A 16,285-nucleotide genomic window follows, 5' to 3' on the forward strand; every position below is an offset into this window, starting at 1 on the left:
ATGAAGAACACGACACAATACTGAAGGTGAGTCATCAAAACTAGGAAGAATGATGAAAATTTACTTTACAGTTACTTTACACACAAAAATACCTTTTTGTGTGTTTGCATTTGCTCTGGTTGGGATTTACATTCTTTTTCTGTAGACCTGCAGTCCAGCTCACATTTTTTGTGAGCACATATCTCATTATTCCTACATTATTCCTATTTCACTCACCCTGTTAAACTGCATCCTGTTTATTCTAATTTTTTTTAATTTATCAAAGCCATTTGGAGTTTGCAGACTTTTGTATAAGAACTCCTCATGTCACCATTTAATTCTTTATCAAAAATACTGGTTAGCTAGTGTCAGACTCAGACTACTTTTGCAAAATCCAGCTTACTAGATCACTCCAGTTGCCAAATGTTAGGAATTCTGGACTCTACATGAATCCAAATCTCTTTGGAGAGACCATCAGGAAGTGGCTATGCTGTTAAAAGGGGGGTAGAATTTTCATACTCTACCAGAAAAGGTAGTCCAATAGTCTATTCCTAACATCAGCTGGTTTCAAGGGAAGATTTAAGAAACTGCAGAATGGGCAGCTGTGGAACTAGGGAAGATTATGCTGTAACCAGAAAATTACAAGTGACAGTAGGATAGCACACACTGAACTTCTGCCAGACATTATTATCTGGGATTCTGAACAAGGGAGAGTGAATGAATAAAGAGCTCTTAGGGAAGATAAATCTCGTACCCTGTGAGAGAGGATGGTTTTGTTTTTAAGCCCCTGCTTGCTCAGCTTTACAGGGGATCTGACAACTGTTTCTACCACAGACTTTTCTTATGGGCCCTGAGCACATCAGTTAATCTCTTTGGACATCAAATCTCTTTCTGATTCTGAGGGATACAGGTTGAGTTATTTGAGGGGCTCTTTGATATTTTAAGTGCCCCCCACGCAAACCAAAAACCAAACCAAAAACCCACATAACAAAAAACCAACCAACCAATCCAAAAGAAAAAAAAAACACACAAAAACCCCTCCAACAAACAAACAAACAAACAAACCCAAACCCACAACTCTGGAGAGGAAAGGATGAAGGCAGAAGAAATTAAAGATATGCCTTGACCAGAATTTAGCTTGTGTCTAGTGAGACATACATACAAAGTAAAAATATACATTGCACAGCTTAGATAAGAGAAGTGATGGAAGAAAAGAACTGTGATAAAAATAGACCCCTTACCTGACTTTGATATAGAGGGGTGGGGAGAAAAATTATTTTGTTGTTGTATTCAAAGTACTTGGATCCCAAATAGAAAGTCTACACCAAATGAGAGCTACTAGAAATGAAAAGTCAAGCAAGAGACTAAAACATGTGACTTCCCTTAAGACCAAAATCAAAACAGATTTCTGATCTAGATTAGGACATTGGTGCAATTCAGACAGCAAACTCTGGTGCTGAGATCCTGAGAACTCATTGCACATGACACTGGGGCTGTATAAACCTCAGCAAAGCTGAAGATCTGCTCTGTGCTTAACCTGAGTGGTTCAGGAAGTAGCACAGCTCAGGACCTGGCTCCTGTCTGCATGGAAGCAGACACAAACAGCTGAATCTTTTGTAATACCAAAGATACTGAGAAATCTGATTTTTACACTGAAGGGTTTAGCAGGATCCATTTTGGCTGGAAGGAAAGATCTACCTCTCCTTGCTAATTTCTTGTGATACAGATGATCAGACCTGACATGAGGAGGCTCCATTTCCTGGAGTGCATGTGAACTCCCAAAATAAGTCCCAAAATAAGACTCTTCTGTGGTGACCCTCACAGACTCCTCTCTACAGAATGTCTCCCTGTATCTCAGTACAAGTGCTGGAGGAGAAAATGGGTGCAGGAGCAGCTGAAACGTTTTTTGACCCTGGTTGGTGTAAGGGACAAGACAGCTCCCTGGGGATCATGGGGACAAGGATGCACACTGGGGCCAACAAGAGCAGACTGGGGCAGGCAGCCCATACAGCACAGCACAGAGTGGGCACTGGCATCACAGTTTTATGATATTACCAGAATCTAATAATTTTGAAGTGTACTGTACTGTGAATCATGTTTCTACCATATGCTGATACCACCACTCTGCCTGAGGCTAAAAGTATCTGTTTTTAAATGAATTCCTTATGATAGATCTCTCAGAAGGACTGGATCCAGTAGTATTTCTCAGTGTGACACATGTGCACGTGCACACACACAAATGCACCTGTGTGCACCAGTCTTACTGGATTCTTCACAAAACAAAGTATAGCTTCTGTTTTCTTTGGAGGTGGGTGACTGAGGGCAGATTAATGGTCATGTCAAAGCCCAGTAAGTGGTTCCTTCACAGGGAGTATGGAAGGTGAAGTGTCATTTTCTTTCTTCATGTTCACATTCTTTCTTTGCTTCAGAGAATCCAAGTTCAACCTTGCTGTTTAATATGCAGCTTTCTGCTAGAAATTGGTTAGAGGAGAATCAATGTGATGAGGTACACCTTATGGGCTTAAAAGGAAAGATTACATTTCCTTACTTTCCCAGAATAAGAGGAGTCGACTCCTACTTTCCTGAGACCTATTTGGGAAGTTGAAGTTATGTCTCAGCCTTGCAATGTGCATGTTCCCTGCATGGCCCTGAATGTCTTTGTACAGGTCCAGGTGACTGATATTTCTCAACATGTTTTGTGCAAAAGTGCAGAACTCCTTCATCTCTATGTGCCAAACAACAGAGTTTCTGAAGGCAGAAAGTAAAAGTAATTTATAAATCCCATTTCAGATCTCAGAGGAATAATGTAAGGCAAAATAGAGAGCTTATGTATCTCCTTTTCTTCTACATTTACTGGTTGCCATGTAAACTAAGGGGAACTACTTTTAAGTAAAACTCAGCATTTGAAATATTTTGTCTCTTTTGTCTAAAAGACCTTTTCAAAGAATCCATTTGTCATTTTTCTTCCTGTTCCTTTTCTTTCCTACTCCCCCTTGAATACCACAGGTCTTATTTCTGACTTACAAGGATGGTCATCTGCTCTTCTCATTCTCATTTGGTCTCCCTGGATAGCAGAGAAATGATGAACCTTGCATTCCTTCACTGTCTTGGTCCCAGGGGAAATAATGTAGCCACAGATATAGAGCAGAAAAAATGAGTGAGATGGGCTTTTCCACCATCCTTTATTTACACTTTTCATGGTTTCTTTTCCCTCAATATTGGTTATGTGTTAATGTTCATCCAGCAGCCCAGCAGGGATCAGTCTTTACTCTCACTACTGGAGTCTCTTATCACAGCAAGAAAAAGTTATAACAGCCCAGGTCAAAGAACTAGATAGCACCCAAATTTTTATAACTTGCAATACCATTTGGGACTGCTAAAATTATGACACAAAAGACTGTTTTTTGAATGAATATAGAGTAATCCCGCCAGTCTGAGAGCAACTCTAAATGTGCAGGCTTTTGTTGTCCACTAGTAGCAAAACTACCTTTATAAAGTAGCACACCCAAGTGAAGGTGGCTGTGATACGGTACACTGGAGGCTTTGTACTTTGCAAAATAGAGCTATATAAAGGGGGTATAGCAGGGGAAAAATTGTGTGCAGCAATTTTATAGCATAAACTGTGATAAAATATTGGCAGAGATTAGTAACATTTGCCTGGTTTTAGGTTTCTTTACAAAATTCAGATATTACATCAGATTTAGCAGGATCTTTCTACACAAAGGCCCTTTTTTAACACCTCTTGTGAGCAACAGAGGAAACAAATATCTTCCTGACTTTATTTGTCATTTATAATTATTTTTGGTGGCCTGAGACAACAACATGCACCCAAAAACACTAATCTAGGAAGTTAGGGTGAAGTCAGAAAGAAAGGGTAAAAGAGAGGAATATGTTTATGCTGACTTCATGGTTTTTTAGTGATTCACTAGCCAGCCCAGTATGGCTATCATGAAACACACTGCTAGCGTGCACCAGCTGAAAAAGGGAACAATCACAAGGTAACATTAATTAGGAATCAAGAAGGATAGAAAAAATACAACATGATTCTAGAAGCTTCCTTAGAAGATATTTTGAAAAATTCTATTTATAAATTTGAAGTATGTGGTTTTTTACCAAATATCTTAAACTGATGAGCCTAGCACTGGTTGAGGTGGAATAAAATTACACTGCACAGTTCTTTCAGATAAATAGCTGCAGGAGATAAAGAAGAACCTGTGAGCAGGGTAAGCACTATGTCTGCTCACAGAGCAGCCAGAGGACTCATCCCACTCCACATCTTTCACTCAAGACCCTGGGGTTTGTGCATTCACCTGGCACAAGGGAAAATCGTTTTGAAATGATCTCTCTGATGGAAGGAGCCTGAACCCACATTATCTGCCTCCCCAATCTGTCCTTATGCTTCCACTTGCTCTCAGTTTGCATCCACTCCAGAGATCACAAAGTCTGTTCTCAGATGAGCATTATAACCAGTATGGTTATAACCTGGGTAAATAAATTAATCATCTCTTATTTCTCTTTTTCATCCATTTGAGAGCTTTCATGGGGTGGGATTTTACAACAGTTTGTGGGTGCTAGTGTCATAGATACTCAATATTCAGTTATATGGTATCATCACTCCAGTTGGCGGCTTCTGCTTGCTGCAGGAAATGCATGACACTTACAAAAGAAACAGTAACTCCTCCATGCACCGTTCATTCCTCAATCTCAGTGAATGAAAGTTGGATGCTTTGATGAAGGCTTTCACTGAGCCAAAGCCTTTGAGAGACTGTCACCTTACCTCCCACAAAAGCTCATTAGACACTTTGTGGCTCTACAGGAAAGAGGAGACTTCTCAGCGACCACTTGTGAGGGTACTTAGAGCAGCCTGCAGCCACTTTCTTCAAGAGAATCTGATGGAGCTGTGGAAGCAAAACTGAGCACAGGTGTGATTCTGTGTTATCTTAAGTTGGTCCTGCAAAGAGATGAAAGGATAAGTGATGAAGTAAATTTGAAGACACTTCCTTAAATATAGTCAAGGTTTCACCTAGATTCTCTTTTTAATAAGAAACAAAAATATTAAAAGAGTTACATAGAGCCCAAAAAATCAGAAGCATCATAATGGACTTCAATGCCATGAGTATCAGGGGCTAACCTGACAGACTGCAGTAAATATGTATATTGTGATGAAATACAGCATCTACAATTTATTATTTCCTGTAGAAATAGCATGTAGTACCATGAGCCCCTGATGTATCTCGTGGGGAATTTGCAGGAGATCTCCTTTAATTAACTTGAGTCACTAGAGAATGGAAGTAAATAAATCAATGCAATCTTGATCTTCTCAGAATTAAATGTGTAGAAGGTTCCTTCATTACCTCAGGAGTTTCTCTCATGATTTGTTTCTTAGTTATGCAGATTGATTTGGCTGTTCAGCATGGATGTCCAAGTTTCCCTCCTCTTGCCTGAGGTGTTGTCAGTGGGCAGAAGAAAGTAGGAGACAGACTTCCCTGGAGCTAGCACTGGGTTTCAGTGGTTTCCTGAACTAACACTGCTGTTACTGCAAGTTCATTACACCTCCTGTTCCTTGAAGCCTGCTCCTTTCCTCCTCTCTCCTGTGTTGGTAGAAACACCACAGGGAAGTTAGTACCAGGACCCCCATGAGCTTTGCTCTAGGGAGTCAGCAGAGTCTGCTAAGGTGGTGGAATGAGTGTCAGAACAACGCTCCTATTCCCAAGACAGGGGTTTTGTTATACTAATGCCATTATCTGACTATGGAAGGAGAGAAGAAAGGAGAGCAGAAGGAACTGAGTGTATTTAGGCCTCTACTCACTGTTATCAGTTTGTGACTGAGCAGGTAAATAACATTTCACACTATTGTTTGGAGTTCCCTGAGTGAGCCTGCTCCAAAGCCCACCCAAACTTTCAGGTAGAAGACTGCCTAGCTCTTTTCTGCTCCTTTTACAGCAAATGACTACGTTGGATTTGAAGCCATTTCCATACTGAACACAGTCTAAATAAATGCAACGACTGAGAAGTAATTCTATAACTTTTGTGCTTCAAATTCACATTCCTGGCTGAGATTCCTGACTAAAGACAAAAAAATCATCTTTTATTACACATCAAGTGTTAGCATAGCTTTTAAAAGACAAACCAATTTCAAGTATCAGAGAACAGAATAAAGTTTAAACCATAGGAGCAGAAATTTCTTGCTCTGGAAATCAATAGCATTGCACTGAGGAGAGCTGCAAAGTCTCTTCAGCTTCTATTGCCATAAGCTGAGGCTCTGATTCCCACTGTAAGCATTACTCACTTTCAACAGACTTTGATCCTTACTGGGAGGAAACAAGGATCCGACCTCTGCCTGAACTTGGGTCCTGTGGAGAAGAAGATTCCCCAGTTAGAAAAAAATAGAGATTTCTGAGCTTCTTGTACATCTGCTAGCTTCCCAACAGGCAGCATGTGCATGTGCCTGGATAGTGTTCCTGAGTCATCTCCTCTAATTAACCTCTCAGAGAAGGTTGCCAGCTAATTTGCTGACCAACCCCAAGCCAGGCTGTGATTTTGAGCATGATTCTTGAATTAACTTCGCCAGATAGAGTAAAAAAATAGCTCTGGCTGCAGTGCAATAACCTCATTCCTGCATCTGCTTCTGACACTGTTGCCTCCTCACCCCCAAACTTTCTGACTGGGAAGTTTCCTGATGTGATTAAGTCATTATTGGTTTCCTTGGGTAGAAACAATGGAGATCTCCCAAGCACAAGGAGCTGTGAATATAGACCAAAATTAAATTCACCAAGCTCCTAAAAAAATCATATATATAAAACAACAACCTGAGTTACTCTGTTGCATTCCTGATGAAAACTGTGGATATCAAAGGGATATTCTGGCTATTGCTGAGCAAGGCTTGCATAGTCAAAGGACTTTTCTGCTTCTCATGCTGCCCTACCAGTGAGGAGGCTGGGGGTGCACAAGGAGTTGGGATGGGACACAGCTGGGACAGCTGACCCCAAGTGACCATTCCACACCATTCCAATATGGTATTTTGCTCAGTGTTGAAATGGTGTGGGGAAGGAAGGTTGGCCAGGGCTGCCACTGCTCAGGGATTGACTGGGCATCTGTTATTTGGTGGTGAGCAATTGGTTTTCTTCTTGCTTTTAAACTTTTACCCTTCTGTTTCTCTTCTCAAGAGGGAGAGTGAACCAGTGGATCTATGGTGCTTAGCTGCCTGCTGAGATTAAACCATGACAGACTTGAAACCCTTCCCAAGATCTGCTGAAACCAATACCTGAAGCTACACAAGTTTCTTGCAAAAAGTGGTAAACCAGTATATTCTGTCCTATCCGACAATTTTACCCCCTGATTTCTCCCACATCCTAAAAGCTTACAAATGCCTCCACATTTTTCTCACTGGGCTTGGGTTTACTTCTTTTTCTTCTCATGTTTTCTCCTGATGCCATCTCATTTCCACCAGCCACAAACCAAACTTCAACCTCCTGTCTCCTACCCCTATCTCCATCTGCTTTTCTTCCTCTGCTTGCCTTTCTTCCTCCTTGCTGCTCCTGTGGGCAAGTCTCAACACTGATTCAAGGGCAGTTTGTCACTGCTGTCACCTTGCTGCAACCCCATGGCTCCCTGCATGCTGCCCCAGTCACAGCACGACCAGCTGTGGCACAGCTGTGTGGGACACACTTGGAGGATGCCTCCTTCTCCCTAGCTCATCTGGCTGACCTCATGCTGAGGTTTGATTCTCCTTTTTCCCTATCCTGTTTTTTTTCCACTCTTCCTCACTCCTTGCTTCTTGCCACTTTGGGATCATTTCTCTCTCACGCAAAGGAAAGGGGGTAAAATACCTAAAAATAAGTAAAGCTATTACTTAATAATAAGCAGGCTGGCTGCTCTTCTGCTTGCTCTCTGTATAACAAGGCATAGAAATGGGAGATTACCAGGGACATAAGAAGGGCAAAGGTGTTGAGAAACTGGGGCACACTTGAGGCTTTTCTTTAAGAGCTTGAATGCTGCTCCCAATTTAGCTTTGAGTGTGTTTGAGTTGATCAGTTCATGAAGACAATTACATGGCATGGCTTGCTTGTCATGAGTAGAGGGTTTTTTCACTGACCAGGATCTTTTCATCTCTCTGTTGCTCTAATTTGCTGTCTTGTAGGAAAGGATAGGGTAAAGATATAACAGTTGGTTTAGGAAAGTAGATTTTTGTTGTTTAACATAGCCCAGCATAATTACTATCAAATTAGCTGTGGTTGAAACCAATATCTTGGCCTGTAAATTGCACTGCCCCATGATGCCTGTGTAGCTCATTTCAGGATGCCTACATCCTAAAGTGGGTCAGAAAGCTGGTGGGTTTGCTTAAATGTTTGCATCTGACCTGAACACTGCTGCAGGAGCAAGAAAGAGCTAGTGGCTGTACAACAGTTAAAGTCATGGATGGTAACAGCAGGATATGATAAGAAAGGGTCAATCTGGGCTGGAGAGCTGGACCTCACCCACAGCGCTACAGAAGAGACTTCTGGCAGTGACAGTGACTCCTCATCCTCACTGTGGTTTGCTCTTGATTGAAGGAGTCAAGCTCCTGCCTTAACCAGCTCAGGACATTGTGCTTTTCTGTCTTTTGGGGAGGGGCAACTCAATCTTTCTACCATGCCCAGTAACCTGGAATTTGAGGAAAAGATTTATGTAACCACTATTCCCCAGAAGTTATGAGCCTTTGAATAACTGGTGTAGTGTTCAACATCTCAGAGCAATCACAGCAGCTCAGAAGCTGAGGGGTGGCCCTTTCTTGAACAGCTGGGAGTGGAGTACACACCACAGAAAGCAATTCCCTCCTTCAGAACAGCAGGGAGTGATATAACACTCCTACCCCTAGAATGGCAATCTGGCAGGAATCCCTTAGCACACCAGAAATTTTCACTGAGTTTGTTAGATCTGTGACCTAATTACTCTCAATCCAGTTGTGGGTACTGGTCCATCTTTCCCCAGTGATGACTATTAAAATGATAATCCTGCATCATCATAAGAGTGTATTTCATAGCTTAATGACCTTCTATCTTCCTGGAAAAAGTCAGGTTATATTACAGGAGTTTGCTATCTGTTCTGGTTACTTGCTTAGTGCTTTTAGACATAATCAAATTCATTTCTCTGCTTCTTACTTGAGGGCAGATTTTCTTTTGTGCCACCAAAGTACTGTTAGTTATTTATAAATGTTCGTCAGATCATTTGCCTGTACAAATTACAGCCTGAGTATTATCTGTGAACTGTGTATTTCCATTATTCATCCCAGTCTCCACTCCTGATTGGATGCCTGAAACATTATGAATAGAGAAAAAAGTGAATGATGAATAGTGAATCATGAATAATAAACAGAAGATGAGTAGACTTTTTCAACTCCTATTCCTCCATGAATATGTGTACCCCTCTATATCAGTTGCCTTCACCAACATCCATATGCAGAGAAAATAGATTGAAACAAGACTAACAAAAAAGGGCAGGAATGCAGCTGACTCAAATCAGGAACTAGCATTTTTTGTGCATAGTTGTGAATGGACTACTCAGCAGTTATTCAACTCCAGTAAAATCCAACTGTTCTAGGGATGAACTTAGCTGCACAAGGCAAGAGCAGGGTTTTTTCCACCCTGCCTTCTCCCAGACCTTTCCAGGAAGGTGGATATGTCACAGTGTTTCTGCTTTCTTCTTCCTCAGCTGTAAAATAGAAATAATTATGCCCTTAATTCTCCTTGTAGCACCCTCAGACCTCTGAATAAATCATGCTAAGTAAGAAAGAAACATTTCGAAAGACTCATCAGTGACTAGCATAAATCATGTCAACCTTTAGATTCTTAGCCATTTAGGTAACTTACAGATATGTACAGTGCAGATGTTGCTTAGAGATTATTCTTAAATTATTTTTTCCCACAAGAGATAATTGATAGCTTCTGTGTGCCTGACTTGCCAAATCATGTTTTACTTAAAAAAAATATATATATAATTAAAAAAACCTCTTTTCCTGTGCAACGCCCAAAACTTTATAATTATTGTTTTCTTAAACTGCAACTATTTGTCTTCCTAAACCTTTAAAAAATCTTCTAATATAGACCTACTGAAACATCTTGGTGGTGAATGTAGGCAATTGCAATAATTCTTGGTCTAATTTATACAACTATAGAAATATATTTTTTTTAGCTGTGGGCCCCAGCTGCCTAAAGCTGCTGACCATGATTGAAGATGTGATCATACTTTCTTTTTAAAAAAGAAGATTTTGTTTAGATTGTGAGATTTGTACTTCTCTTTTTCATGTTTTTACAGATGGATCTGAAGTAATTACATGTGCAATTCTAACTTCTTTCTATTGAGGGAATCTACGTGACTCTTGAGCTTTGTATGAAGAGGCAACAGGATTTTCATCTTTAGAAGGTAAAATCCAAATCCCTAGAATCTGACCTGTAAATGAAAAAATAAATAAGCCTTCTATATGATCTAACAGTTTGTTGCTAGTTACTATCAAGCTGTTTTGAACATTTTAAAATTCAGAAAAGAAATGTTCCTAGCTTGAATAAAAGCAGCCAAGCCTTTCAGGAACTGCTGGAGGGTACTCAGCCAAAAGCATCCATTAGTCACCCAGAATTACCCCTCTAAATCAGACAGAGGAGGGACTCAAATCTGCTTTTCTCATAGAATGAGTATCTCAACCTGCTTTCAAAGAGCCTTTTGCCAGCTGGGACCCAAGATGGTTATGCTGAAACCAGCACTCTTAAAATAGTTTTGGTTTTGACTTTGGCTTTCTTAGTGAAAAAAGTCATTTGCATCCAAAAATTCACAGTATGCTTTAACCACTCTAAACCAGTATTGCATTGAGTGAAATACCTACAGATATACATGAAACAGACCTGTATTGCTCTCTCCTTAACACGTACTGAACTGAAATGACAGAAATTTCTGTATTTACGGAATACCAAGAACTGAAGATTTTTTTGGAAGAACTCTTCAAGCAAAAAGTGTTTAAAAAAATATTTTATGCTATTAAAGTATGTGTTTTTAAAAGTACTGTATACACTTTCTTCAATCACAGTGGTGCACTTGTTTAGATGTTAGCCCTGACTATAATCAGAAAGACCAAAGTACCAGTCTAGCCTAAAACTCAGTTAATTGAAGTTTTGTGACCATATTTTTGCCACTTTAGAAAAATAATAACACAGCTTTGCTGATGTTTCCTTTAGTACTCCAATGAACTGTAAATTAGGGTTACACTTTTAGTGTCCTTTTGAATTATTATATTATAAATGCATCTCATCTGTCTCAAGGCATCAATGCAAAAAATTACAAGACGACCTTTAAAAATGGCTTGTAAAGCACTGTTGCTTACTTTGTTCTAGATCTCATCTCAGACAATCTCTAGTCTTTGTCACTTTCAGAGATAAATTGCTTTTTCCGCTGTGCCTACACCTGTAATAGCAGCTGTCTTTTCACCACTTGTCACTCACTTTTCTACCCCCTCTTCATTCCTGCTTTTATCTCTTTCTGCCTACACTACAGTTCTCCATTTCTCCCCAGGAAAAATTATATATTTAATATATAAATAAAAAACACAACATACCCTGACCTTACCTTCCTTTTTCTTTCATAATGCAGGCAGCTCCTCCTTGCCTTTTCTTCTTACTCCTTAGCTGTTCCTGCATTCCCACCTTATCCCACATCCTTCTCCTTAGCTTCCCAGAATACTCCGGCCTTTTTTTCCATAACAATACATGCAAGTTAAGTCTTGTCCAGCTCACACCAACCTGCCTCACCAGCCCTTGCCCTTTTTTAATCTGTTCCCCTACAAGCTCCAGCTGCAGTGTGGTATTTCACTTCTCCCTCATGACAGTCTGGTGCCTTGGACTTGAACAAAAATGAGCTCATACTTCTGAAAAATATATCCTTTTTTTTAGTTTAAGTATGGCTTCTCTCTTTTTTTTTTTCTTCCATTTTCTTTCTCTCTACCTAACTTCTGGAAGATTTTCTTATTCTCCTCCACACTGAGGGAGAGCAGAGTGGTGCTCACTAAGGCCTTATTTTTTATAATAGTTTTGATTTGATTCTTCTCACTTTCTGTTGTGTGGCATCTGTGAAACAACCAATGTGTCTGTGACAAAAAGGTATGTCTTTATTCCATGTCTATTTCCCTATGTCCAAAAGAAAACCTTTTAATGTCTCTTAAAATTCAACAATCAGGCCAAGACAAACACAGCTAAAACACACCTCTTAGCCTCTCTGCCTTGTAAACTTGTTCCTTAAACTCTACAACTGCTTTTCATGGCACAATATTGCTATGCTGCTCTCAAATTGATGCAATTTTCTGCTGAGATATAGTTCCCCACTTCATGTCATAACTCATTCTTGCAAAGTCTTTTCTAACTTCTCTAAGATACATTTCTTACCTACCCCATCATCTAAGGCTCTCATTTAGATCCCATAATTTTATGTCTTAATGAGACCACTAACCTTTCTCAGAGTTCATGATAATGAATGGCTCCCCGAAGCACCCACTGAGCCACTTTAAGGTAGGGATATTTTTTTTTTGTAAAGCCTTCTCTGCTAGCACCATGTTGAAGCCATCACCATCTTGCTGATGACTATGCCTGTGTGTATGGTTTATATCTGATCAGAGGCAGGCATCTCTAGATGTAGGTATCTGTGAAACAGCTAATTTTGCTCTATGGAAGATAGAAAGGAACAAAGCAACGCCAGGTCAGACCCAGTGAGTTGATATGGAGAGTGTCTGTTTCCCTTCAGTAGTTGCAAAGCAAATTGAGGATTTCTAGCTCACCTGTCAATATCTGCTGTGGCACTATCTGGAACTATTGAGAGGAATCCCACTTTTTTGTGGACTTGAAGTATTTTATCTTAGTCTTAAAATTATATGCAGTTGGGAGCAATTTTGTATCCATGCCTGGATCTGTGCAAAGCCTTCTACAATGGGATTTGAGGCCATGAATTTGTTCTCATGGTGCCACTGTAATTATTAGACTTCAAATTACCAATAGCATCCAAATGCTGTTCAAAAAGACTGAAGGAAACCTCTTGCAAGGGCTAGAGGAGCCACAGTGATGTATCGCAAGAATATGGAGGCATTCAGGAGCAGTTAATTGATAGCTTGTGTGGCTGGTATTCACAGCACTGCAGTCCCAGGGACTCTAAACATATGGGAAAATAATGCTGAAAAATAACAGCGGCATTTAATCAACTGCACTATATAGCACTTATTTTTTTACTTATTGCTAAAAGTGGTATGTAAAACTTTTCTTGATTTCCCTTGGAAAAGATTTTAAAATTAAGATCCAAGCTACTTGGAGAAGACATGAAGTCAGATAATCATTAAATTGTTTCAGTTGGAAAAGCTTTTTGTGATCATCAAGTCCAGCCATTAAGTGAACACTGCCAACCCACCACGAAACCACATCTACACTTCTTTTAAATACCTCCAGCGATATTCAGACTTCCATAACTATGGGTAACATTTGGTAATAATTCTGCCTTTGCTTTGCTGCATGATTGCCTTTTAGCAATAAGGGGAATTCCAGCACTTGTGCTAACACTGCAGTGAGGTCACTCACGCACATCTTTGAAAAGTCATGGATATCAGGAGAGGCGCCTGAGGACTGGGAGGAAGCAAATGTCACCCCAGTCTTCAAAAGGGGAAAGAGGAAGGCACAGGGAACTAGAGGTCAGTCAGCCTCACCTCAGTCCTGGAAAGGTGATGGAGCACCTCATTCTGGTGATGGAGCACCTCATTCTGGAGGCCATCACTATCCACAGGGATGACAAGAAGGTGATCAGGGATTCACTAAAGGTAAATCATGCTTGACCAGCCTGATTGCCTCCTATGATGAAACAACTGCCTGGAGGGATGAGGGGACAGCAGTGGACATTGTCTACCTTGACTTCAGCAAGGCTTTTGGCACTCTCACAACATCCTCACAGGCAAACTCAGGAAGTGTGGACTGTGTGAGTAGACAGAGAGGTGGTTTGAGAACTCCCTGAACAGCAGATCCCTGAGGGCTGTAATCAGAGGCACATGGTCTTGGCGGACACCACCACACTGGTGTTGTCCCCCAAGGTTCAATGTTGGGCCAGGTATTGTTTAACTTTTCACCAATAACTTGGATGAAGGGGCAGAGGCCTCCTCAGCAAGTTCCCCAACAACACAAAGCTGGGAGGAGAGACTGATACCCCAGAGTGCTGAGCAGCCCTTCAGAAGGACTTGGCAGGCTGGAGAGATGGGCAGAGAAGAAAAATCTGAAATTCAACAGAGGTGAATGCAGGGTCCTGCACCTGGGGCGGAGGAGCCCAGGCGCCAGTACAGGCTGGGGGCGACCTGCTGGAAAACAGCTCTGTGGAGAAGGACCTGGGGGTTCCTGGTGGGCAAGCTGTCCATGATCCAGCAGTGTGCATGGGTGGCCAAGAAGGCCGATAGTGTCCTGGGGTGCATTAGGAAGACCATTGCCAGTAGGTCGAGGGAGATGATCCTGCCCCTCTACTCAGCTCTAGTGAGGCCTCATTTTGTAGAAGTATCTGAAGGGAGGGTGTCAAAAGGATGGAGCCAGGCTCTTCTCGGTGGTGCAAAGTGATGGGACAAAAGGCAATGGGCAGAAACTGATGCACAGGAATTTCCACCTGAATATGAGAAAGAACTTATTGTGTGGGTAACCATGGACTAGAACAGGCTGCCCAGAGAGGGTGTGAAGTCTCCCTCGCTGGGGATATTCACAAATCATCTGGACACAATCCTGTGCCATGTGCTTTAAGATGACCCTGCATGAACAGGGTGGTTGGACCATATGACCCAAAGTGGTCCCTTCCAATCTTGATTGATTCTGTGATTCTTCTCATGTGTTTGATTTTGCAAGCTACAACAACCTTTTCTAGGAAAGAGATGACTTAACAGGGATATGACTGACATATATAAAATTACAAGTAATATGGTGATGCAGAATGAAGAATGTTTATTCAATATTTCCCAAAATATTCTTATTCTTTTCAAAGAGCATCAAAAAAAATTGCCAGGCAGCAGATTTAAAGTAAGTAAATTAAATACTTCTCCCTACATGCTGCAGAATTTATCTGTGAAATTTGTTACCATATTGGAAGGAAAATACCAGGCTACCCACCCACAATACAGTTTTCTCATGGAAAGCTTGCTGTTTAGTTCCACATACAAATCCAAAGTTAAGTAGTATTATTCTGTTTATGCAAATCAAAGGAAACTTGTTTTCTCACCTAACTTTTTGTAAAATAGAAAAACAGGGAAGAAGGCTACTGCTTTACCTTTCTCCACTCTGGGTTAAGTGGAATCTCCTGAGCAAAGAAGAGACTTTCCCCTACTATAGAGCAACCAAATATTGCCCAAGCAGGAAAATTTTGAAAGACAATGTGGGACAGACTAATTGAGTTAAGTTTGGGACCTAAAACACAAACAGTTTTAAAGGTGATTGAAAGAAAGAGACTTCGCCAAAGGACTCATAAAATATTTTCCAGAATTTTTTGTGACATGGAAACTCACATAAAATTGCTGGATTAAGGGAAACTCTGAAGGAAATAAATTGGCATGCAAAGAACAAAGGACAGGGCAAACACGGTTGGTTCCAAATCCATTTGTTTCAATTCAGTTTTACCCAGCACACATGGTTTTTTGCTATTTAAAAAATGTGTACTCTTAAGAGATCTTCACTTTTCAGATACAAATTCCTTTTGGTCTTCTGTAGAGTTTCTTAAAGGAAAATACATTAGCAGATATCTGAGTTTTGGCTTTTGAGATCATGTCACATCCCTGATGAATAAAGTATTTTGTTCCTACAGCAATTAGAGAGTGACAGCTAAAATCAGGAAATAACTCTACCTAGCTTAAGAGACAAATGACCCTTTGGAGGCAACTTTTTCTGCAGTGACTACATGAGGAACATGATGTTTAAACCAGACACTTGACTTTCAGGTGTCTACATTAATAGAATAAAAGACTCATGTATTTTTTTTTTTGTTAGAAGTTCTTGCTGTTACAACCACCCAACCTGTGCCCATATGAGTGAACTGGTGGATGCAATACCATATGATAGCTCACCAGTAATTCTTGCAAGAGCAAGAATTTCTAAACAAGCACCATGGAAGCACAAAATGCCTGTTTACATTCAGATGCATAACAAATCAGTCCAATCTTTTATTTCAGTCACTCTTCCAAAAGTGGCATTGGCTTTTCTGGCAGAAGAGAGCACTTTGTCATCTCCAAGAACATCCTTTGACAGTAGGCTAACACACTCAGAATGTGATCTGAAGTTGTGAAACAATT

Source organism: Camarhynchus parvulus, chromosome 2 (genome assembly GCF_901933205.1).
Source record: "Camarhynchus parvulus chromosome 2, STF_HiC, whole genome shotgun sequence".
Lineage (NCBI taxonomy): Eukaryota > Metazoa > Chordata > Aves > Passeriformes > Thraupidae > Camarhynchus > Camarhynchus parvulus.